The sequence below is a fragment of the Schistocerca serialis genome, chromosome 2 (assembly GCF_023864345.2).
Source record: "Schistocerca serialis cubense isolate TAMUIC-IGC-003099 chromosome 2, iqSchSeri2.2, whole genome shotgun sequence".
NCBI lineage: Eukaryota > Metazoa > Arthropoda > Insecta > Orthoptera > Acrididae > Schistocerca > Schistocerca serialis.
The window spans coordinates 784,707,678-784,722,669 of NC_064639.1; the positions used below are offsets into that span (position 1 = coordinate 784,707,678).

The 14,992-nt window shown below is 44.0% G+C and overlaps 1 pseudogene; it reads left to right on the forward strand.

Annotated features, from left to right (window-relative positions):
- LOC126456404 (agrin-like) overlaps positions 1–14,992 on the forward strand; it is a 379,882-nt pseudogene that overhangs the window by 156,578 nt on the left and 208,312 nt on the right.

The following is a 14,992-nucleotide window of genomic DNA, read 5'->3' on the forward strand; positions in this document are numbered from 1 at the left end:
AAAAGGCGGGATATGAATCTTAACAAGCTGTGTGATTTTCACGGACGGCAGTGCATGTTCTGCATCGGACTCCCATGTTGCCCAGTAGGTCTGGTAAGGAGTTCCCGTCGCAGGGACCGTCAACAACTGTTAGAGGGTCGTTGGTGCATGCGAACGTGCTGCAGTACGTGTCCCCAACGCGTCGCACACGTGATCGATGGATTTAAGTCGGGGGAAGGGACAGGCCAGTCCGTTCGCCGAATACCCTCTCGTTCCAAAGGTTCCCCCACCTGCGCAGTCCGCGCGGGATTAGCAGAGCGGTCTGAGGCGCTGCAGTCATGGACTGTGCGGCTGGTCCCGGTGAAGGTTCGAGTCCTCCCTCGGGCGTGGGTGTGTATGTTTGTCCTTAGGATAATTTAGGTTAAGTAGTGTGTAAGCTTAGTGACTGATGACCTTAGCAGCTAAGTCCCATAAGATTTCACACACATTTGAACACCACCTGCGCAGTTCTGTGCGGTCGCGCATTGTCTTTCACATAAATATGAAATCAGGACCACAGCACAAGGGAAGGAGTACAGTATCACAGTATCCAAGTAACGTTCACCGGTGTGGGTTCCGTGTTCAAAGATTCTGAATGTAATGGCCACCAAAGGAACCATGTTCGACAATGGTCAACGAATCATCAAATGTCGAGAGGTAGGAAACGCGTAACGCTCTCAGGAACATTGTCGAACATGATCGTTCTGGTGCCCAGGTGTCAAAGTGTGGCTTGAGCACTCAGATCTCAGAATCTTTGAACACGGCACACTCATCGTCAACGTTATTGTGGCATGTATTCCCTCCTCGTGTGCGTCTCTTCGCGGGTACATTAGGCCCTGATTTCATGTTTATGGCTGACATTGCACGACTGCACCAAATAGCGCATGTGGAGGACCTCTTGGAACGAGAGGATATTCGGGAAATGGACTGGCCTGCCCGATCAGGAGCTTAAATGGCGTCGAGCACATGTGGAAACCGTTGGAGAGACGTGCTGCAGCATGTGCACGTGTAGCAACGACCATCTACCGCGCTTGTGGAGGAATGGAACGCCCTACCACAAGAACTCCTTACCTATCTTGTGGCGATGATGGGAGCACCTTGCTGAGGATGCACTGCCGTCTATGGTAATAACGCACCCTGGTAACAACCATGGCCCGCCTTTTGTAATATCCAGCGGACCTGGGTGATTATTTTCTTTGAATAAAAGTGTCGGTTCTGTTCGTTTCATTGGATATTTCTTTCATTTACATTCCGTAGCCAGCCGCTGTGGCCGAGCGGTTCTAGGCGCTTCAGTCTGGAACCGCGCGACTGCTACGATAGAAGGTTCGAATCCTGCCTCGGGCATGGATGTGTGTGATGTTCTTAGGTTAGTTAGGTTTAAGTAGTTCTAAGTTCTAGGGGACTGATGACCTTAGGAATGGAACGCCCTACTACAAGAACTCCTTACCAGTCCCATAGTGCTCAGAGCCATTTGAACCATTTGATTTACCTTCTGTACTATACTGCAGCAGTTTTTTCTATGCATTGTTCAAGTTTTATTGAGCTATATTACTTGACAGGGAAACATCACGGAGAAGTTACTTTCGTTCCATGTCTTACACACCAATGTGACAGATTATAGCCGCGCGGAATTAGCCGAGCGGTCTGAGGCGCTGCAGTCATGGACTGTGCGGCTGGTCCCGGCGGAGGTTTGAGTCTTCCCTTGGGCATGGGTGTGTGGGTTTGTCCTTAGGATAATTTAGGTTAAGTAGTGTGTAAGCTTAGGGACTGATGACCTTAGCAGTTAAGTCCCATAAGATTTCACACACATTTGAACATTTTTGAACAGATTATAAGATTAACTTGAAACAGAAACTGAAGTTATGCCTCGTTGACAACTTCTCCTATTCCATACTAGACTTTTTGACTATGTTATAAGATAATGCATGGATGTCTCTACGGAATATAGAGAGTGAGAGAGAGAGACAGAGACAGAGAGAGAGAGAGAGAGAGAGAGAGAGAGAAAGAGAAAGAGAGAGGGAGGGAAGGAGAAGAAGGGAGAAGAAGAGAGGGAGAAGAAGGGAGGGAGGGAGAAAATGAACATGGTTAAGTACATAATGAAGAAGTAATGCAACACCTTCCAAAATGTCCATTAGAAGATGCAAGTATATACCCGTGGTCTAGGGGTAGCGCCTTTGGTTCACAATCAAAACGGCTTCGGTCCCGGGTTCGATCCCCGCCACTGCCTAAATTTTGATAAATAATCAACATTGGCGGCCGAAGACTTCCGGCATAAGAAGTCAGCCTCATTCTGCCAACGGCCTTGTCAAAGAGGGCGGAGGAGCGGATAGAGGTTCAGGGCACTCTCTTGTCCTAGGGGTGGGAAATTGCCCCTAAAGGCGGAAGAATCAGCAATGATCAACGACATGAGGATGCAGAAGGCAATGGAAACCACTGCATTAAAGACACGTAACGTGTATCCACAGGACATGTAGCCTGTAATTGAAGAAGTGTCATGATGATCTCTCCATTGGCAAAAGATTCCGGCATAGTCCCCCATTCGGATCTCCGGGAGGGGACTGCCAAGGGGGAGGTTACCTTGAGAAAAAGGTTGAATAATCAACGAAAGGATAACGTTCTACGAGTCGGGGCGTGGAATGTCAGAAGCTTGAACGTGGTAGGGAAACTAGAAAATCTGAAAAGGGAAATGCAAAGGCTCATTCTAGATATAGTAGGGGTCAATGAAGTGAAGTGGAAGGACGACATGGATTTCTGGTCACATGAGTATCGGGTGATATCAACAGCTGCAGAAAATGGTATAACACGTGTAGGATTCGTTATGAATAGGAAAGTAGGGCTGAGGATGTGCTACTGTGAACAGTTCAGTGACCGCGTTGTTCTAATCAGAATCGACAGCAGACCAACACCGACAGCGATCGTTCAGATATACATGCCGACGTCGCAAGCTGAAGATGAACAGATGGAGAAAGTGTATGAGGATATTGAAAGGGTAATGCAGTATGTAAAGGGGGACGAAAATCTAATAGTCATGGGCGACTGGAATGCAGTTGTAGGGGAAGGAGTAGAAGAAAAGGTTACACGAGAATATGGGCTTGGGACAAGGAATGAAAGAGGAGAAAGACTAATTGAGTTCTGTAACAAGTTTCAGCTAGTAAAAGCGAATACCCTGTTCAAGAATCACAAGAGGAGGAGGTATACTGGGAAAAGGCCGGGAGATACAGGAAGACTTCAATTAGATTACGTCATGGTCAGACAGAGATTCCGAAATCAGATACTGGATTGTAAGGCGTGCCCAGGAGCAGATATAGACTCAGATCACAATATAGTAGTGATGAAGAGTAGGCTGAAGTTCAAGACATTAGTCAGGAAGAATCAATACGCAAAGAAGTGGGATACGGAAGTACTCAGGAATGACGAGATACGTTTGAAGTTCTCTAACGCTATAGATACAGCAATAAGCAATAGCGCAGTAGGCAGTACAGTTGAAGAGGAATGGACATCTCTAAAAAGGGCCATCACAGAAGTTGGGAAGGAAAACATAGGTACAAAGAAGGTAGCTGCGAAGAAACCATGGGTAACAGAAGAAATACTTCAGTTGATTGATGAAAGGAGGAAGTACAAACATGTTCCGGGAAAATCAGGGATACAGAAACACAAGTCGCTGAGGAATGAAATAAATAGGAAGTGCAGGGAAGCTAAGACGAAATGGCTGCAGGAAAAATGTGAAGACATCGAAAAAGATATGATTGTCGGAAGGACAGACTCAGCATACAGGAAAGTCAAAACAACCTTTGGTGACATTGAAAGCAACGGTGGTAACATTAAGAGTGCAACGGGAATTCCACTGTTAAATGCAGAGGAGAGAGCAGATAGGTGGAAAGAATACATTGAAAGCCTCTATGATGGTGACGATTTGTCTGATGTGATAGAAGAAGAAACAGGAGTCGATTTAGAAGAGATAGGGGATCCAGTATTAGAATGGGATTTTAAAAGAGCTTTGGAGGACTTACGGTCAAATAAGGCAGAAGGGATAGATAACATTCCATCAGAATTTCTAAAATCATTGGGGGAAGTGGCAACTAAACGACTATTCACGTTGGTGTGTAGAATATATGAGTCTGGCGACATACCATCTGACTTTCGGAAAAGCATCATCCACACAATTCCGAAGACAGCAAGAGCTGACAAGTGCGAGAATTATCGCACAATCAGCTTAACAGCTCATGCATCGAAGCTGCTTACAAGAATGTTATACAGAAGAATCGAAAAGAAAATTGAGAATGCGCTAGGTGACGATCAGTTTGGCTTTATGAAAAGTAAAGGGACGAGAGAGGCAATTCTGACGTTACGGCTAATAATGGAAGCAAGGCTAAAGAAAAATCAAGACACTTTCATAGGATTTGTCGAACTGGAAAAAGCGTTCGACAATATAAAATGGTGCAAGCTGTTCGAGAGTCTGAAAAAAGTAGGGTGAGCTATAGGGAGAGACAGGTCATATACAATATGTACAACAACCAAGAGGGAATAATAAGAGTGGACGATCAAGAACGAAGTGCTCGTATTAAGAAGGGTGTAAGACAAGGCTGTAGCCTTTCGCCCCTACTCTTCAATCTGTACATCGAGGAAGCAATGATGGAAATAAAAGAAAGGTTCAGGAGTGGAATTAAAATACAAGGTGAAAGGATATCAATGATACGATTCGCTGATGACATTGCTATCCTGAGTGAAAGTGAAGAAGAATTAAATGATCTGCTGAACGGAATGAACAGTCTAATGAGTACACAGTATGGTTTGAGAGTAAATCGAAGAAAGACGAAGGTAATGAGAAGTAGTAGAAATGAGAACAGCGATAAACGTAACACCAGGATTGCTGGTCACGAAGTCAATGAAGTTAAGGAATTCTGCTACCTAGGCAATGACGGACGGAGCAAGGAGGACATCAAAAGCAGACTCGCTATGGCAAAAAAGTTGTTTCTGGCCAAGAGAAGTCTACTAATATCAAATACCGGCCTTAATTTGAGGAAGAAATTTCTGAGGATATACGTCTGGAGTACAGCATTGTATGGTAGTGAAACATGGACTGTTGGAAAACCGGAACAGAAGAGAATCGAAGCATTTGAGATGTGGTGCTATAGACGAATGTTGAAAATTAGGTGGACTGATAAGGTAAGGAATGAGGAGGTTCTGTGCAGAATCGGAGAGGAAAGGAATATGTGGAAAACACTGATTAGAAGAAGGGACAGGATGATAGGACATCTGCTAAGACATGAGGGAATGACTTCTATGGTACTAGAGGGAGCTGTAGAGGGCAAAAACTGTAGAGGAAGACAGAGATTGGAATACGTCAAGCAAATAATTGAGGACGTAGGTTGCAAGTGCTACTCTGAGATGAAGAGGTTAGCACAGGAAAGGAATTCGTGGCGGGACGCATCAAACCAGGCAGTAGACTGATGACCAAAAAAAAAAAAGATGGAATGGAGTGTACTCAACAGGGTCTCCTGAATCATACCGGGACGGCTGCAGCTTACATCGAATGCTGGATGAGCGAAATATGGTATATCGTATATTTTTACTATTTATTTCTGTATTTGACTAGTATATTTTATACAAACATACCTATCGTGCATTTTAAATTGTGTCCTTGGCTTTTTTCCAGTTGCTATATATTTTATATGGCCGGCCGGTGTGGCCGTGCGGCTCTAGGCGCTTCAGTCCGGAACTGCGTGACCGCTACGGTCGCAGGTTCGAATCCTGCCTCGGGCATGGATGTGTGTGATGTCCTTGGGTTAGTTAGGTTTAAGTAGTTCTAAGTTCTAGGGGACTGATGACCACAGATGTTAAGTCCCATAGTGCTCAGAGCCATGTGAACCATATATATTTTATGATGTAGTCCGTATGAATAAACAAAGTACGCAAGAAAACTGTAATTACACTACTCGAAAAAATAAAAGTAGCTTAAGATTAACGTAGAGGGTAATCATGTAAATGGTCACAATATTGCCATATTCTACACTGAGAAAGAGTCCTAGAATTGTACAACTGACTCATTCCTCATCACAGCGCGAAATCGTAGCTGCGATCCGTGGAACGTGTAAATACTGTCACTGAAATGTTTGTTCTCTTTGTGTAGTCTTAGCAGTTGTCATTTAGTACATTGGTTATAGAGTATGAGTCACGTGGTAAGAATACGTTACCGTCGCAAGTAAATGTGATGAATAGTGAGAGCAGGCGAGATACCACAAAAGCATCTCACAGAAATGGAAACAACAAATAAACGGGTGTGAACTATGTTACAACAAAGGAATTCAAGTGTCAAAACATCCAAAACGGAACGCAACTTCAAAAACGTTAAAACAGGTGTTGTGACAGAGCACAGAGAAACTGTGTGTGAAACTGTTGCGTTCTTTTGTTGCAGCTTATGTGACAAACTCTTATGTTTTCATCATTTCCTTGGGAGTGATCACATTCAAATTCATACGAACACCTACATCGGGCAAGGAGGCATATCTCACTCACCTACCAAGTGTATAAATTAGGTACGTCGATAAGAGATTCCTATCATATGACACACGTACTGTTACTAATGCCGCATATGACACACCAGACGCGTTTCCCGGTGGAGGATTCGGATGACTTGTCGCCTTGTCATCAAACGTGTCCTGTTCCCTTTCGAAAGCCACCTCCTTTCGGCTGCTAACAGAGTAGTTGCCAGAGTCAGAAACAAAATAAAAATTGGCTCAAGGTAGGTTTAACGCAGCTCGCCCACTTGGCAGTCCTACACCGTAACCACTTAGCCGCTACGCCACTCCTCTTTGAGGCTGCTCTACAGCGTGAAAAGTATTTAAACCGACAAACTCTGGGAGGTTGTAGGGGGACATCAAAACAAATATTTTTCCCTAATGTCATTTTTACCTGTGAGGATTATTTAAACCGGTGGAGGCTGTATTACGCTCTTCAGTTGTTGAAGGCCGTATTAAGATCTTCAGTTGTTAGAGGGCGTATTACGCTCTTCAGTTGTAGGCAACTGCTGTCCACCAGTGTAGCAGTGCATTGTCTCTGTTTACTAATGGAGCGCGTGAGACCGGGTCATTTAGCAGTTTACCTGGACAGGGACGCCGTCACACGGTAAGAACGCTGCAATTTCAGGAAGCTGTCTTGCAGCATGTGGAGCGGGATCCTTCAATCAGCACTCGTGCAATTGCACATAACATGGGGACGAATCAGACGAATGTAAGAACAGTCTTTCGAGAGCAATTGTTACGTCCATTTCACTTACAGCGTGTCCACAACCTGGAACCAGTTGATTATCCACTCAGAGCATTTCCAGAATTGCTGGAAGACGTCCCGTTCCCTACAAGACAAAGCACGTGGTTCCAACATGACAGGGCGCCGGCACATTTCAGTCGTCGTGTGCGTCGATTCCTGGACCGACGGTTCCCAGCAACTTGGATTGGCAGAGGTGGTCCTGTTCCATGGCCTGCTCGATCCGCAGATATGTCCCGTCAGGACTTTTTTGTGCAGGGAGAGATGCGCAACCTTGTTTACGCAACTCTTGTTGCATCAGAAGAGGATCTGGTTGCCCGGATAGTAGCAGCAGCAGGAACAATTCAGTATACTCCTGGGGTTTTTGCCCGTGTGAGACAGAACATGATTCGACGATGTAACCTTTGTTTACGTGTCAATGGAGGCATTTTTGAAAATCTACTGTAATTGAAATTGCGTTGTGTTAATGTGTTGTCTCTTGGTCATAAAAAAAAAATAGAAAAGTGTTTCTTGGTTTAATTAATTTGCCGCCAGAGAAATCTTCCTCTACCGGTTTAAATACTCCTCATAGGAAAAAATGACATTAGGGAAAAATATTTGTTTTGATGTCCCCTACAACCTCCCAGAGTTTGTCGGCTTAAATACTTTTCACCCTGTATATTGCACTTCCTGTCCTTGGACCGTTCACTGTACCTATTTTGCTTTTTTTTCCACAGTTCAGCACGCCTTCTTCCTGTTTTCAAGCTTGATCTGTGTTCAGTTTTGCCGGCCGCGGTGGTCTCGCGGTTCTAAGCGCGCAGTTCGGAACCGCGCGACTGCTACGGTCGCAGGTTCGAATCCTGGCTCGGGCATGGATGTGTGTGATGTCCTTAGGTTAGTTAGGTTTAAGTAGTTCTAAGTTCTGGGGGACTGATGACCATAGCAGTTGAGTCCCATAGTGCTCAGAGCCATTTGTGTTCAGTTTTCGACGGTCTATCCATTGGGCCATTTTACCACTAAATCTGCGGGGGTGCGATGGGGAGTGTCCCTTGTCAGGAGACTGTAGGGGAAGAAGTGGCTGGTGCAGAGGCTTGTTCGCCAGCCGTGTGACGGCGGCCTGCTTGCAGGGATGGAGGTGAAGCCGTGCAACGGGGAGCCGCCGCTGGTGGACGAGGAGACGGGCAGGGAGTACGACTGCGGCAGCGGGCCCGCGCGCCAGGACTGCCCCTCGGGCAGCTACTGCCACCAGACCGCCTTCTTCGCTCGCTGCTGCCGCAAGGGTAAGCGCCTGAGCCGCTGCGCCAGTAGCTTGCTGAGCCCGAGCACCTGTTACAATGCCACAGACCCCACTACACAGACTGGCTGACGGAACTTCGTGTCTGAGATCAAATGAGCACGCGTCCTACTTTAAGGTTTCCCTCGAATGCTATTGGGTTGGTGCATATGTTCGTAGCGTTTTTCCGTAAGTTCGAGAGCTACACGTAACAGAAACCTTAGTCATCTACTATGTATTCTGCCTCACTATTTACAACCATCTGCCAACACTGGAGTAAATTTTCCATTTCACGACTGCACAAATCACGTGGTTTTGAGGCGAAGAACCCGTCGACCCATGTTCGGAGCACATTTTCATCCGGACAGTAAGTTCTTTGAAGGTTGTTGGACAGAGAGTGTGCAGAATGCAGATGGGCGTTATAGTGGAGTAGCGTCTCTTTACGAATTCTTCCTGGTCACTGTTCTTGGATTGCGTCCGCAAGTCGTCTCAGTTGTTGACAATAAATGTCAGCAGTGAAGGTTACACCTCGGGGAAGCAATTCGTAGAACATCACACCGTCGCTGTTCCGTCATATATATAACAATTTCTTTTTTGGATGCGGGCAGTTCTTTGTACAGTGAGTTACTCCTTTGCTTGGGCTCAACCATTCCTTTCTTTTCCTTATGTTGGCACAAAGACGCCATTTCTTGTCAACTACAACGATACAGGATAGGAATGGTCGGAGTTGTTCACGAACCAATCGATGACGAGCAAGCAGAGAGACACGTAGGGCCATCCTCTCATTTTTGTGATTTTGGCTTACACCCAAAGCTCCAGATGTCAGACACTCAGATCTATATCAAAAGTTATACGTCGATAAGAGCGTCATCAAAAATTCCGATTTAGTTCGTAATATGCGCTGTCGTTAAGCAGAACGGACGTAAACGTTCATTAAAAGTAACACTAGAACTACGGAGCACACCAAAAGCATCACTGTGAGCGTCTAATAAGTGTTGCATCCGTGGGGAAGTTGGTAGAGCGGTAGATCCTCATACAAGCGGACCGTGATTCAAATCTCACTGACAAAATTTTTTTAATGTACTATGCGTGAAAGTGTTACGCGAAACAAAGTGTTTATGACATGTAAAAGGGCTGTTTGGAATTTACAGTAATGTTCTCTTGGCAGTCCGCTTTCACTCCGTTTCTTCGACAGTAGTAAACCTACGGAGAACATTTGTAGTTGGACGGAATATACTATCAGAGCAGAAAAATAAAGAAACCATTGCATCACACATGCGGAAGTAACAGTAATAATAATAATTAATAATATACAAAATAATAAGATCAATAATAAGCACGTAACGTTCGAATAAAGTAGCGATGGCAGACTGCCAAAACAACATTGCTCCAAACTCCGAAAAGTACTTTTACATGTCAGGAAAGTGCTCTCTCACACTACAGTTTCACGCTTAAACAGGTAAAAAAAATGCCATCAGTGGGGCTAGAATGCCGGATCTTTGGTACGATGACCAAACGCTCTACCTTCTCACCCACGCAAGATATACAGAAAGATAACTTATAGATACGCTTTTCCTGTGCTCCGTAGCTATGGCGATACTTTTAATTACCGCTTACGCATGCCCCACTCGACGATAGCATACAGCACGAACTATATCGGTGTTTTGGTTCGTACTCTATCGACACAAATCATTTCGTACCGATCTGAGTGTCTTATATCTGGAGGTTTGTATGCTAGAGCATGCGGTACCCATACGCCCGGTTTCTGACCCTTTCCCATTGCCTGCAAATGTCGCATGATGGTGGAATGATCGCAGTTCATCACATTTGCCAGTTCTCGGCTACAATGATGTGGATTATTATGAATTAGTGTGTTTAAACGATCTGCATCAACCCCGAAGGTCTTCTCGAACGTGGAAAGTCACTAACGTCAGAACGATCCTCCTTAAAACGAGAAAATCATTTTCTTTCCGTACTCTGTCCAATGGCATTGTCCCCATACACGAAGCAAACGTTTCTGGCTGCCTCCCTTGCTGTCACCCCTCTGTGAAACTCAAACAGATAATACGTCGGAAATGTTCCAAATTCTCTATTTGGCACTCCATTTTCTAGTGTCCAAAGCTCCAGTCACTACTATCTCCAAATGACAATATGTTAATTCCAAATGACAGTAAGTGAACTTAAATAGCAACAATGAACTACAAATAAAAAACGGTAGTCGATAAATAAACCCATGGCAAACGGAATACCAACATGCAAATCAAAAACGCTACGATATTATGCACCAACCTAATATAAAGCTTCTCAAGGAGCCCCGTCAATCTGATTGAGGTTCTCTCTCGTCCACACTTGTTTTGTTTGCTTGTTTCGTCTGTCCCCTTTCGTTCATTCTCTCTATGTGTCCAAACCATCTCAACATACCTTTCTCGTTGCTTGAAACTACATCTTCTTTCACTCCACAGTGCTCCCTAAAATTAACTTATACTGTAGTTAAAGTTTTAATTCGTGGTTAAATTACAGGTACTTTGAACGAAACTTGATATCAACTTAACAATTGTATTTGTTTGTATCAATAAAATTAAATCATGACAAAGGCTGACTACAACCAATGTGAAGATTGGTCTTGCATCACCTTGCAAAGTTTGGGCAAGTAAAATTTGTGTGGTGTTTTTAATTTTAGGCACGATTCCAAGATATCATCGATAGGAGGGACTTGTCAATTTGCTCTTGATAAGGTTAGTCTTTGAAGATGATTGTTTGTACGAATTTGTAGACCCGAATAAGGATAGAGCAGCAAACACTAGTTCGGTCATCTGATTACACGATACAGGAATACTATTCCAGGAGTTAAAAATCAACATATCGTGCTTCTCCAGGTCTTTCAAAGCAGATCACTTGTGCTGCGAACTTAGTCCCCTTTTTTTCTAATATTTTTCTAATATTTATGTATCAACACAAAGACATACAAATTTCAAGCTCGTCGATTATTTGTCGCTTAAATCCAGCAACTGAATTTCAAAGTGAGCAATATCACATACTCAAGAGATCAAAGATCAGTATGAGGTTTGCAGGCCGCGGTTTGCCGACCACTGACTTAGAGATATCGTAGGAGACATAAAAGTGCCGCTCTAGTTTTCAGTACCTAGCAGTTACTTGTAACAAACGCGCACACTTGAAAACAAAGGGGACCATGTCCATTTGCACCGAAGGCCACAGTGGTCTCGAGATAGCATCTCTGCCTCTAAAATGGAAGTCTCGTATTCTATTGCCGCCTCAGGCATCAACGAGCGTTTCAAATGTCCCATTAAAGAGTAGTACAGATGATCACGGTGGTCTTTGACTGGTAATCAAATGATCCAGTTTCACGTGTTTGGATCCCAATCACTGCTTAGGATCTGAATAAAAGCAATCAGCAAATTCTGGTTTAAGTAGTCAACATCTTTCGGGCTACGACCTTGTCAAAGAGGACAAAGGAGTGGACGTTTGGGACCCTCTTGCCCCTGGGCTAAGGAACTGCCCCTAAAGGGCGGAAGAATAGCTGCACGAGCATGTAGAAATGAAGACTAAGTAAATCCTGCATTAACGACACATCATGAATATCCACAGGAAATGATGATCTCACAACTGGCAAAATATTATGGTTTACTGCCCCCATCGCATCCCCGAGAGCAGGTTGCCAAGGGAAGGATGATCATCAGAAAATGTTGAAAACCAACGAAAGGGTAACATTCTGCTAGTCGGAGTGTGGATATCATAAGTATAAAATGTGTAGCAAAGCAAGGTAATCTTCAAGGGGAAACGCGAAAGGTCACGCTAGATATAATAGAACTGAGTGAATTGAAATGGAAAGAAGATAGGGGTTTTTGGGCAAACGAATATACAATTATAAGCCAAAACATTATGAGCACTGCCCACCGCGACGTTGGATGCCGCCTGGCGACGTTTCAGGCACATTACGCGGTAGCAAAAGTATGTAAGCGGAGCAGACACGGACGGGGAATCACCCTAGCGAAGATTTAGGCTGCAAAGGGGGAAATCGATTGAGATAAACGACTTTGACAAAGGGGCAGATTATTATTACGCAGATCCGGTGAACGAGTATCTCGAAAGCAACGAAGCTGGTCGAATATTTACGTGCTACTCTCGTGAACATCTACGGAAAGAGGCAGAGGGACAGTGAAACCCATGGTTGGAAGTCCACGGCTTTTCACAGAACGTGGGGTTCGAAGGCTTGTCTGCTGTGTAATTAGGGTAGATGATGATCTGTGGCATTGCTGAAAGAGCACAATGCTGGTGCACGTACAAGATTTTAGAGCACACCGTTCATCGAACGTTGTCGAACATGGAGCTCCGCGGCAGGCCACCCCTGCGTGTTCACATGTTGACCCAACGACATCATCAGTTACGATTTCAGTGGGTATGGAACCAATGGGATTCGACAGTCGATCAATTGTAACGTCTCGGCCCTTCGGCTGAATCATATTTTTGCTACACTAGGTCGATGGTCGTCTCCGCAAACGTCGTCATCGAGGTGAACGGCGACTTGAAACATGCAGCGCGCCACGAACGTAGGCTGGTGGGATACTATAGGAGACATTCTTCTGCACTTGCATGGCACCTGTGGTAGTAATCGAAGACACGCTGGCAACTGCGAAACACCTGCATCCCTTCTGCTTGACATCTTTCCCACGGTGACATCATCTTTCAGCGGTATAACTGACCGTTAATGTATCGGAGAGCAAATTCGCCTGATGTAAATCCTATGGAACCCATCTGGGTCGCTATTGGGCGTCATCACCGCGTACGCAAATCAGCGGCCCGTTACTTATGCGAATTACGTGAACTGTAGATAGACATCTCTTGCCACATACCTCCACAAACCTACCAACAGACTATCGGATCCCTTATATGTGGAATCAGTTATGTACTTCGCAACAAAGACGGAAAACAGTCTATTAAGCAGGTGGTCATAATGTTTTGGCTCATCAGTGCATATTTCTGATACGGTTATGTGCAGTACAGATTTCGTGCATGACGTACTAAATCATAACGATAGGATACTACATAGCAACAAAGCGCAATTTTCATAGCACGTTTGCATGAATAAGATAGACTAGATTTATTTTACTTGCATTCTGTTAGTAACCTTGTGTGCAGTATTGCCAACTATACGGTTACGACCATGTATTTACGGTAGGCCATTATGAGTAAGGGTAGATTAATAGGCCTTTTTGGTTATGTAAATAAATCGATTAAATATATCGGTTAATTGTGTCATAATAACCGATTATTCAGTTCATTGTTTTGTTACGTCTTTAGTTTTAGATCTGTAAGGCAACCCCTAAAATTATTTTTTATGACAAAATGATTTGTTCTACAACAAATGAAGATATGCTATCACACATATTTCTCTTTTTGCAACGAACAGTAGAAGCTCAGTTTTATGAAACACATAGTTATCACTTTTTATTCTCAGCAGAAATTGTAGGCAACATCCGTTAGAAATACTGATAGCCTGGGGAGAGCCGGCCATGACAAAATTCTTCCATCTGGTGAGCAAAATGTATGAGACAGGCGAAATATCCTCAGACTTCAAGAAGAGTACAATAATTCTAGTTTCAAAGAAATCAGATGCTGCCAGGTGTGAAAATTATCGAACTATCAGTTTAATAAGTCACAACTGCAAAATACTAAAACGAATTCCTTATAGACGAATGGAAAAACTGGTAGAAGCCGACCTCGGGGAATATCAATTTGGATTCGAAAATGTAGGAACTTATCTTAGAAGATAGGTAAAGGAAAGGCAAACCTACGTTTAAGCATTTGTAGACTTAGTGAAAGCTTTGGACAATGTTGACTGGAATGCTCTCTTTCACGTTCTAAATATGGCAGGGCTAAAATACAGGGAGCGAAAGGCTATTTACAATTTGAATAGAAACCAGATAGCAGTTGTAAGAGTCGACGGGCACGAAAGCGAAGCAGTGGTTGGGAAGGGAGTGAGGCAGCGTTGTAGCCTGTCCGCAGTGTTATTCAAGCTGTATATGGAGCAAACAGTAAAGGAAACAGAAGAAAAATCTGGAGTAGGAATTAAAACCCAGAGAAAAGAAATAAAGACCTTGAGGTTTGCCGATGACATTGTAATTCTGTAGGAGATGGCAAAGGACTTGGAAGAACATTAGAACGGAATAGGCAGTGTCTTGAAAGGAGGATATTAGATGAACGTCAACAAAAGCAAAACGAGTATATGGAATGTAGTCGAACTAAATCAGGCAATGCTGAAAGAATTAGATTAGGAAATGAAACACTTAAAGTGGTAGATGAGTATTTGCTATTTGGGCAGCAAAATATCTGATGATGGCCGAAGTAGGGAGGATACAAAATGTACACTGGCAATGGCAAGGAAAGCGTTTGTGAAGAGGAGAGATTTGTTGACATCGAGTATAAATTTACGTGTCAGGA